The following is an 11,540-nucleotide window of genomic DNA, read 5'->3' as shown; positions in this document are numbered from 1 at the left end:
TCTGTCCCCTCGTCTTCACGAAAAGCAGGAATTCATTATGGTTGTGTTGTGCACTGTCAAAACCGTCCGCGCAACACAAAGAACCGGGACCCGCCGGTGAGATTTTACCGTTTCCGGTCAATCGGAATCAGAAGCAGAGGTGCGAAGCGTGGATAGCCGCTATCCGCAGAATCAAGTAAATGTCTTCTTTGCTGTAGTGCCACTTTAATTCGTATCAATTAGCAGTACTATTGCATTCGCGCTCATGCCTCAGGCAGATTCGAAGGTTGACGTTCTTTAACGAAAGCTTGCACGCCCTCCCTAAAACCGATTCACTCGCTGCTTTTCACGCGTTAGAAGACAGCGCGCTTTACGGCAATGGTAATTTGGCGGTGCCGCATGGCATCAAACTAATTTGTTTTAACCCATTCCGAATGAGCGCCACAAGAACGTGTTTTTTCGCTATGATTTCTAATTCAGTAAGGCACTTGGCGATTCTTTTCGGCTAGCTGTATTCAGAGGTCGTGACATAATTGGAGTTTTTCTGATAAGTTGACAAGCAAAACGACCGTTCTTACGAAAACTATTGCAACGTTTGGGGATGCTAGGATTCGGATATTTACAATTTACATTAGGTGCAGTTACTCTACATTTCACAGTTTAAAGGTAATTTACGAAACGGACAAGTGCGCAAATGTAAACGCGCGGACGAAAATAGCGACACGTGTTTACACCTGAGAGCGGTGTTTTCGTGCGCAATCTTTATTGGGATTGCGCAATCCATTCCAGGGCACGATATCGGCGATGCTGCAGCGCGAGCTTGATTGTCGCAGCAAGCTGAGTCGCGCCCTTATACTTACTTGGCAAATCTAAACGCATGTAATAAGTCAGAAACAGCGTTCGCAAGAAACGGGCACTTGGGTGAATAATCCTCGTGCCGAGCATGCCAAACCTGCGGAAGCATCGTGCGGAGAAACCTGAACAGTTCCCCATTAGCAGTGCGAGTCTGTCTATAACATCAGAAATGCTGAGAAATTGTGTACTGATTTCGAGATGTACTTTGTAAGCGACGTTGTCGCTCACCTGTGCCACATACTTCGCTTCTGCAGAAACAGTGCTGCCTTGTGTGACTTGTTCCACACTGCACACGCTAGAAAGCAGTTTTGCCCTTCTAAGACTTTCACACCAAAACTATCCTTCAAGGTTGCGCACTTTTTAGAAGTTAGTTAGGTATACGAGGTTTTATGGCGTAAAAGCAACTATGGCTATGATGCTCCAAACACAAGATTAGAGTTTATTTATTTATTTAGGAATACTGTCAATCCCGGGCGGGATCGTTACAGGCAGGGCACAAAACGCATTCATAAAGTCAGACAATATAGATTATTTTTAATGTGAGGTGTTTAGATTTATGGTACTCATATGTGATTTAACACGTTGGCTTTCTTAACAAACGTAAAAACAAGAAACAAATTGACGAATGCTTTCTCGCCTAAAATCAATGTAGAATGAAGCGGAATGTGTTCATTGTAAAATAAAGTAAAATATATTTTCCTAAGTTCGTCACGTCGTGGGCATGAGATTAAAATGTGATTAACTTTGATCTCATCGTCACAAATTTCACACATGGGTTTGTATTTTTTTGTTAACAAGAAGCTATGGGCGATGTGTGTGTGTCCTATGCATAGGCGACATAAAATAACTACGATTAACCGTTCTTGTCGGCACGATTTCAATTCCCCTAAAATGGGCATTATAGAATGCAGCTGTTTGCTTCATTTGCCCAAGCATCTTGCCATCTAGTTCTTAATTTGCCGCGTACAAACTTTATGCAATTCCTGTGGAGTATGCTCTCATGCTTTATAATCATGAATTTGGCCTGTGCAGAGCATACGTCTGCTGTCATACGCTTAATCCCAATATGACTGGAGACACAGCAGAATATTTTAGTGCGTATTGGAGACGTTATCTGTGCTATGTTGTGTTTTATGTTTCCAATCAGCGGTTCAACTACATTTTATAGTTTAATGCAGGGAGGACGCCTAAATATACAGTGTAGATAATGCTATTTTTGAAGTTTTTCCACAGCGACACAAACAGCATAAGCTCCTGCTGCAAACACTGATGGGCACTGGGGGGGGGAGGGGGGGGGGTCGCATTGATTTCTTTTTTTCATCGTACACTATTGCACTCCCACATAGTCTTCAGACTTATCTGTATAAAGTGCAGTGTAGTTCTTATATTTTTCCTCTATTGCCAGGTTTTTTGTATTATGAGTTCATGTGGTATGTTCATTTACTGAAATTTTGTTAGTGTGAGGTTGCAAACATTGACGAAGGTGTAGCATAGTGGCAATAGTTAGCATTTCGCTCATTATGTCCAAGTACTGACATTTATCTTCAATGCGACGGAGGAGTATTTTATTGCCCGAGGCTGGCTAGCTGCCAAAAAGAATCCCTGATGGCCATTTTGTGAATATAGAATGAGAGATGTTTAGTCTTGAAGCGGATTTTGAGGACGTTTGTACAACTTAGTGCCGTTCTTCGATCTTCTAAATAAGGTTCATTTGTTTCTACATAAAGGCATGCTATTGGGGACGTTCTATAAGCACCGGAAGATACCATAGACCAAGCTTATGTACTGAATCTAGTCGCTTTACGTAGGATGGTCTTTCTGAGCCATATACTATTGATCGATAAACTAACTTAGAACGAATGAGAGCACGGTAGATATGTAATAAGCATGCCCTCTCAGACCCCCACCTTTTAGTGACAATAGTTTGAGGGCATTGAGGGCCTGGGACGCTTTCTTCTTTAGGTTATTCATGTGTAGTAAAAATCGCAGTTTTTTTTATTAAAGTGACGCCGAAAATTTTTATATTATTTAAGCGGTAGTGGTGAGTGTAGTTTGGTTAAAACGATATAGTGTGGGATCAGCCTGTAGGCCTCGTCTCAAAGAGAATAAGACTGGTACTGTTTTCTGAGGAGGAAATTTAATTTTTTTTTTATCTGCCCAGGTAGCCAGTTTATCGTCATTTAGGTATGCTGGGAGAGATGCACGCTATTCACAGGTCGTCCGCTTTAGGGGCGAACAAGGCTCAGCGTGGAAGAGCTCCGCGGAGAGCCAGTGCATCTGGTGCGGTCGTGCTTTGAAGCGAAGCCGCGCAGGCGCGAATGAACCTAGCGGAGGAGCTTCGCGTCGTCTGCTGCAGCGCTGGAGAGCGCCGCTCTTGCTTTGCAGCGAAGATGCGCGCCGGCGCCATATGGCGGGAGCACGGAAAAGTGCATTTCACTCAGTCTTGCATATTGCCGCTGGTTTAGCTTGCAGCGAGTGAACCGCTAATTGCAACCTCACGTAACTGCATGAAATAAGGAACACTGCTCACTGCACACGAACCACTTTTAAAAGAAAAGTCTATAGAGACGTGATGAGGGTGGAGGAAACACGCTGTGTTCCCGCGCGCTCAGTATTAGCTTCGGGCTATTGTTTTCTCCGTGATTGGGCCCATGCGTCCCTAGATCTCATCACGCGTGCTTTTCTTAAGTGGTAGACCTCATAAATCTATAGCGCACTATTTCGCAACTCACTCGGCGACTCATCAGATTTAATAAAAAGGACGTAAAGAAGAAATTGTACTGATGACCTTCAACGGGGGATGTGGACACAATAGCGTCTTTAATAACGCCTTTTCATTCTGCAATTTTTAAGGCGAAAACCCTTCTATTCTCATGGAACGAAAATGTGTGCATGGGGACTGTGCGCGTGATCTTTGTATCGCAACTGTGCGGTCATGTGTCACTCGCAAATAACGGACGTGTGAGGAGGGGGATTAGGGATGAAAACGACTGATGATGATAGGTAATGAATAACTAATATAGGCACGGATACAGTTAATTACTAATGCTAATATCTAATAAAAATGATTAATAATGGTTAAATATGTCTGGTAATGGCCATATGTGAAAATGCGACTTGTAATGACCGCAACCGATTGGAAATGAGTAAAAATGCTCAGCGATGAGTCGTAATGATAGCAATGACTAGGCATGAGTGATCATGAATTTTAATGTTAATCGGCGGCTTCTAATGACCGCACCTGATTGGAAATTATTGAAAATACTTTTCTCTGACTGGTAATGACTAAAATGAGTAGGCATGCCTCATCATAAGTACGAAACGACCAATATGTCAAACGACGACTTCAGTGCCCGCAACTGACTCGAAAGGATTGAGAATACTTATTGATAAGTTATGATCATAGTAACTAGGCAGGACTCATCATTACTACGAAACAATCAATATGCCAAGCAAGGACTGGAATGACCGCAACTGACTGAAACGATCATTTTTATTTTAGTATTTTATACTACGAAGGGGCAAATGAGCTCTTCGTTATAGGCCGTACTTCAGTTCAGTTCAGTTCAGTTCAGGCGTTCAGTCGTGTCTGACTCTTCGTGACCCTATGGACCATGTCACGCCACGCTTTCCGGTCTCTCACTATCTTCTTAACATCACATAGCTTCATCTGCAATGCCTCGAGAATGCCATCTAACCATCGCGTTCGCTGCCTACCCCTTCTCCGGCGACGCTCTACCTTTCCCAACATCAAATCTTTCTCCAGCGACTCCTCTCTTCTCATCAGATGACCAAAGTAGCTGAGCTTTAACTTTATAATTTGACCCTCCAATGAGCAGTCAGGGTTTATGGTCGACAATATCGACTGATTTGATCTTCTGGCAGTCCAAGGAACTCTTAAGAGTCTTCGCCAGCACCACAATTCAAACGCGTCAATTCTTCGGCGGTCAGCCTTTTTCACAGTCCAACTATCGCATCCATACATCACAACTGGAAAGACCATAGCACGGGTTATACGGATCTTGGTTGGCAGACTAATGTCTCTGCTCTTTACTAGGCGGTCAAGGCTAACCATTGCTCTCTTTCACAGAAGCAGGCGTCTCCTAATTTCATGGCTGCAGTCTCCTTCCGAGGTAATCTTGGTGCCCAAGAACAGAAAATCTGTCACAGCTTTCACTTCTTGTCCATTGATGCTCCAGGACTTGATAGGGCAAGACGCCATGATCTTCGTCTTTTTAATGTTCAATTTAAGCCCAAACTTTGCACTCTCTTCTTGTACGCGCATCAGTAGTCTCTTGAGTTCCACTTCACTTTCTGCCATTAAAGTGGTATCATCCGCATATCTAAGGTTGTTGATACGTTTTCCAGCAATCTTCACTCCAGCTGATGACTCGTCCAGACCGGCCTTCCTCATGATGCACTCTGCATATAGGTTAAATAGGCAGGGCGACAGTATGCAGCCTTGCCTCACCCCTTTCTCAATCGGAAACCAATCAGTAAGACCATGCCCAGTTCTGACTGTGGCCTCTTGCCCTTCATAAAGGTTCCTGAGGAGACAGATGAGGTGAATTGGAACTCCCATCTCTTGGAGAGCTTGCCAAAATCTGCTGTGATCTACGCAGTCAAACGCTTTCGCATAATCAATAAAGCAGAAGTAAATGGGTTTCTGGAACTCTCTTGCTTTTTACATAATCCAGCGAAGGTTGGCAATTTGGTCTCTAGTTCCTCTGCCCTTGCGAAACCCAGCTTGCATGTGCGGGAGCTCCCGATCCACATACTGCTGCAGCCTACCTTGGAGTATTTTCAACATCACCTTGCTAGCATGCGAAATAAGCGCAATCGTGCGGTAGTTGGAACAATCTTTGGCACTGCCTTTCTTTGGAATGGGGATGTAAACTGACCTTCTCCAATCCTGTGGCCATTGCAGGGTTGTCCAAATCTTTTGAAATAATGTATGCAGTGTGTTAACAGCGTCGTGGTTGAGGTTTTGAAGCAACTCAGCTGGAATACCATCAATTCCGCTAGCTTTGTTCTTAGCAAGGCTGGCTAAGGCCCATTCAACTTCACTCTTCAGGATGCCCGGCTCGACATCAGTACTCACAACCGTCCTATGTAGGGTTTGCACATCCGGGTCCTTCTTGTACAGTTCTTCTGTGTATTCCTGCCACCTCTTCTTTATCTCTGAGGCTTCAGTGAGGTCCTTGCCTCGTTTGTCCTTTATCACGCCGAGCTTAGAACAGAAGATTCCTTTGATATCTTTGATTGTCTTATACAGACCTCTTGTGTTCCTTAATTGGCTGTTGTCCTCAACTGCTTGACACTGTATGTTCCGGAAGGCATTCTTATCTCTCCTTGCTATTTTCTGAAAATCCGCATTGAGAACCTTGTATCTTTCTCTTTCCCCCATACCTTTTGCCATCCTCCTTTCCTCAGCTATTTGCAAAGCCTCTTCAGATAACCAGTTTGCTTTTTTGCATTTCTTTTGCTTTGGAACTACCTTAGTAGCAACTTCTTATATTATATCACGAACATCAGTCCACATCTCTTCGGGCTCTTTGTCTTCTAGATCTAATTCTTGAAATCGATTCCTCACTTCCACAGCATATTCTAATGGAATCTGATCCAGATCATACCTGAAAGGCCTTCTAGTTTTCTGCCTTTTTCCTCAATCGAAGCTTAATTTTGGCAACAAGAAGCTGATGATCGGTGCCACAATCGGCCCCAGGCCTTGTTTTTACTGCCTGTATAGCGCTTCTTCCTCTCTGCCGGCAAATAATATAATCGATCTGATTCCTGTACAGACCGTCCGGTGAAATCCATGTGTACAGGCGTCTCTTGTGCTGTTGAAAATGAGTATTCGCTATGGTCAGGTTGTTTTCTTGACAGAACTCTACTAGCCTCTGCCCAGCTTCATTTGGCTCACCAAGACCGAACTTGCCTGTAATTCCGGATATTTCTTCACTCCCGACCTTAGCATTCCAGTCTCCTATGAGAAAAACGACGTCTGATGATGGGGTGCGGTCTAAAAGGCATTGTAGGTCCGCATAAAATCTCTCAACGTCAGCTTCTTCAGCAGCAGTGGTCGGTGCATAGACTTGGATAACTGTTATGTTGAAAGGGTGACCTTGGATACGAAGTGAAATCATTCGGTCGTTTTTGGGGTTGTACCCTAGCACTGCTTTGCCCATTCTTGTGTTTACTATGAAAGCGACCCCATTCCTTCTCTTGGATTCGTGCCCACAATAAAAGACATAATGGTCGCCGGAGTTAAATTCTCCCATTCCGGTCCACTTGAGCTCGCTGATACCCAAGATATCAATGTTCAATCTGCCCATTTCTCGCTTGACGATATCCAGTTTACCTTGCGTTATAGATCTTACATTCCATGTTGCTATGTGATATATCTCCTTGTAACATCGGACTTTCCGGTCGCTTCCCGACACATCCACAACTGAGCGTCCTTTTGGCTTTAGCCCAGCCGCTTCATTCGTCCTGGAGCTACTAGGAATCGCCCTTTGTTCATCCCCAGTAACATGTGGGACGCCTTCCAACCTGTGGGGCTCATCTTCCGGCGCCATATCGATAATGGTATTGTGACTGGCCATAGGGTTTTCTTGGCAGGAAATACTGGAGTGGGTTGCCATTACCTTCTCCAGTGAATCAGATTTTGTCAGAACTCTCTGCCGTGACCAACTTGGGTACTTGCCGTACTTGGGTGATATAAATTCGGTGAGTGTTATGTGGATGACGATAGATAAGAGCCCGCGACTCTGCAGTCAATATGCGCAATAGCAAAAGCTGGCTTTTGTCTGCTCACTGTGCCGTCGAGGCAACTAAATATTCCCTTTCCAATGAAAAAACCAAATAGCACTATTGTGTTGAACAATATCTCGATCAAAGTCCTGCCTGTGCGACTACAGGACAAAACTTTTTACTTTTAGATCAGGTGTCTGTACAATTTCTACTAACAGCGTAGGGACGGATTGTCGCAGAGCCCGAGCATGAGCTCGGCGTGAATCACGGCCGCCATTTATTGCCGGCTGGGCCGTGGTAGCAAAGCCATGCAGCCCTCTTTTATCGGGTTGTGATGCTGATATGCTACCGCACGTCACTGCGCAACTAAATGTCTAGTCGGCTACAGGTGAACTATTTCCTGATGATTTGCCAAAACCAATGCATCCGACTTGCAAGAATATCGTGTTATCAGCTATTGAAAGTAACTGGCTTTTTCTTTTTTGCGGCTCCCATGCGATAAAAACGCTCTAACAGTGCAAAGTTGTTTCATGTCCTAGGGCTCTTTCTGAGAGCAACCATGTCGCGGGTTCCGGAAAATGAATGACGGCGCCTCGTAGAGCTCTGCCTATAAAGTTATTCGCAGAGAGTTATATCAAACATTAAGATGAGATTAAGAAGTTCGCAGGGGTCAAGTGGATGCAGCTAGCACAGAACCGGGTTAAGTGGAGAAATATGGGAGAGGCCTTCGCCCTGCAGTGGGTATAATCAGGCTGATGATGATGATGATGATGATGATGATGATATCAAACATTAAGAATCGGCCGCTTAAAACTGTAAACAGAATCAACCAGGCTTACAAGAAAGAAGGAAGAATTGCGGATGCACAAGATTGCTAAATTGGGGGAGTTGGTGCATTCGCATTTTAGGAAAGAATTTCACCCCTTTATTACATGTATTTGATAATTTTTTGTAAACTGTATATTCTGTTTGCTTTTCTAATAAAAAATCAGTTGTGAGTAAGCGCTCGTGTGTGTTTCCTTCCTTTTTTTGTTCTTGTCTCCTTTGCGCTACGTTTCATAAAATTGCGGATGCCCCGCGTAAAGCCCGGTCAAAGGTGACCACGGAAGATGAAGACTTGGCTATCATTGCAGCGGCGACTAACAGCCCCATGCCCACTGTTCGGGAAATCAAGAACACGCTTGCACTTGGCAGCGTCTCTAACACAACCGTGAAGCGTCGCCAATACGCGGCTGGTCTAAAGGGAAGAACAGCAGCTCAAAAGCCAATGGTGAATGCGGCCAACAAAGCCAAGCGTATTCACTTCACCCGGCGGCATGAAAACTGGACAGAAGAAGAATGAAAACAAGTTGTCTCCACTGACGAGTCAACATTTACAACAAGATGGGACCAGCGGCAGCGAGTTTGGCGCGCCGACAACTGTCGGTGAGCTTAATTAATGCTATCGTATCTTGGAAAGCGTGATTAAAGTCGGATATTGTGCAAATATTGAGAAAAGAATAGGCATAGCTATTCATCACGGTTGGGTAATATGAAGAATGTGCATTATAATTTACGTTGTGTTTTTCAGCGTTGTTCCCAAGTGATATTTGGCGAATAATTGTGACCTGTGAATTCCGCTGTCAACACAGTAAGTTGTCGTTTTCATACAAAATTAGATTTTTTAGTCAATATCTATTGCCTCAGGGCATCAGTAGGGTATAAGATGAAAGATGAATAAGTGATTAAATGTATGGGAAAAGGTTGGCGGATTTTATGAAGTTCAGAAGTGAGCGATGATGAGGTCCCTGCGTCTAAGTGACGTATGAGGCAGGATTGGTTGCTGAAAGGCCAGCTATGCTCAGGTGCCGGATTCCTGTTGGCTTGAGTGCTGGGCAGTCGCACAGCAAGTGGTGTATATCGGCCTCGACATCTTCGTTTTTACAGATCGGGCATCCTGTGCGAGGATGTAAGTGTTGGAAGTATGACCACGTCTTAGTGACAGCTGGTGTAAGGGCAACACCGACCCGGATCCTCCTAAGCGCAACCTCCTCTGCACGGGTGAGACCGCGGGGAGGGGATATTGCACACGGAGGAATAAGTGCACGTGTGCGGCGCCAGAGGTGCTCCGTTCTTGACAAAAGGAGGGTAGCGTCGTCGACTTCGAGAAGCCGTGGGATAAATGCGTCTTGATTCACGAGGCGGGTTGCAAAATCAGCTTGACTTTGGGAAGGCAGCAGATCCCGTGGGACCCACTCAATGCGTATTGATTGTGGGATGCGCGCCGCAAGCTGATGGATGTCCCGACAAATTTTAGGGCAGCGGCTGACACGTCGTAGCAGACGTACTGCTTGAAGTGCGTCAGTGTGGATGACAACGTGGGCTGTAGGTAGCAGGGTTATGGAAGTCACGGAGCAAAGCGCCTCCTGAACTGCCACAAGCTCAGCGCAGAAAGATGTAAGTGGTTCCGAAAGCTGAAACTTAGTTGTCTGATTCAGGCAAGGTCTCCGTGGACAGTAGATTGCCGTTTTGGCTTCACAGCCTTGCAGGCTTCCATCTACGTACACTACTATGGAATCTTGAGGCAGGTCAGTATCTTGCTCTTCAAATTTCTGGCGAAGCAACGATGCCGAGTTGGCAGACGTTGGTGTGCGGATGTCAGTTGGCTTGTTGTCTCCTAACTGTATAAATTTCCAGGGAGGGAGAACTGGCGCAGGTGGCTGAACATTAATGTGTGACGTTGCATACGCCCTCAGTGCTTGCGTGAAATGTGACAAAGTGACCTTGAGTCTGCAAGCATCGCGGCACTGCTGCACCAGTTCATCGATAGTGTTGAGCTGCGCATTCTCCTGTAACGCTACGACCGGTGTGATTCGTGGAAGGCATGTTATGGTCCTCATAGCTTCTCGATTTACGGCTTCAATGCGATCCCATTGTGCCCTTGTAAGATGCTAGAACTGGGCCTGCTAAACAATACGTGGCTGCAGAACCGCCCTCACTAACTGGCGTGCAACAGACGAGCCAGCGCCACCCGTTTTAGGTGCAATTTGTCTTATTAAACTCATAGTTTGAAGTGTTGCTGTTTTGCCTGAAAAAGCCAAGCAGTCGCTGATCCTGATTGGTGAATTGTTACGCCCAGAATTTTCAGGCTCGAACTTTCTTGTATTGGGGTGCCTGATAGAGAGAGACGAATTGAATTTGAGGTGTGTTAAAGGCGTCCCCAGCGGTTGGCGACTGACGTGTATGATGTTTTACACACAAACAGTTGAAAGCCAATGGAGGATGCGCAATCAGAGGTTACGTCTAGTGCTGACTGAAGGGCGGCCTCTTGAGTGAGAAGATCATGGTTAGTGCTCCATACCGTGATATCATTTGCGTATTGCAAAAACTTGATTTCAGGAATATCATGTAAGCGCCACGCCAACGGGATGAAAGTAATATTGAACAACGTCGGAGACAATACTGATCCCTGGGGCACGCCACGTAGTGAAACGAATGAACCAATAGTGTCACCGCTGAGGCGTATTGCAAATATTCTTCCGTCCAAAAATGATGCGACAAAACTGCGTACTCTCGGAGGGAGATGAAGCATGTCAATGGCATTCAGGATTGCAGCATGACTGATGTTGTCATATGCCTTTTCAACGTCCATTGCTAATATGGTACGTACATTGCGGCTGCGTACATGATAGAACTGCTGATGCCAAGACAGCCAACCCGTCCTCTGTACCTATGTATGGACGAAATCCAATTTGAGCAGGGTGATAAAAACCGTGCTGTTCAAGCCACCAAGAAAGTATTGTGGCTAGCATTTTCTCTGCGAGCTTGCAAAGCGTTGATGTTAAGGAGATTGGTCGTAAGTTGGCGAGGTCTGTTGGAGGCTTCCCAGGATTTGGAATAGAGATCACGACAGCGGTTTTCCAGCTCTAAGGTACGACACCATCAAGCCACACTTTGTTTATGGTGTCTAGTAG

This window comes from Amblyomma maculatum, chromosome 3 (assembly GCF_055883805.1).
Source record: "Amblyomma maculatum isolate TAMU_Amacu chromosome 3, ASM5588380v1, whole genome shotgun sequence".
NCBI classification, from domain to species: domain Eukaryota; kingdom Metazoa; phylum Arthropoda; class Arachnida; order Ixodida; family Ixodidae; genus Amblyomma; species Amblyomma maculatum.
Note: the sequence above shows the minus strand (reverse complement) of the source record.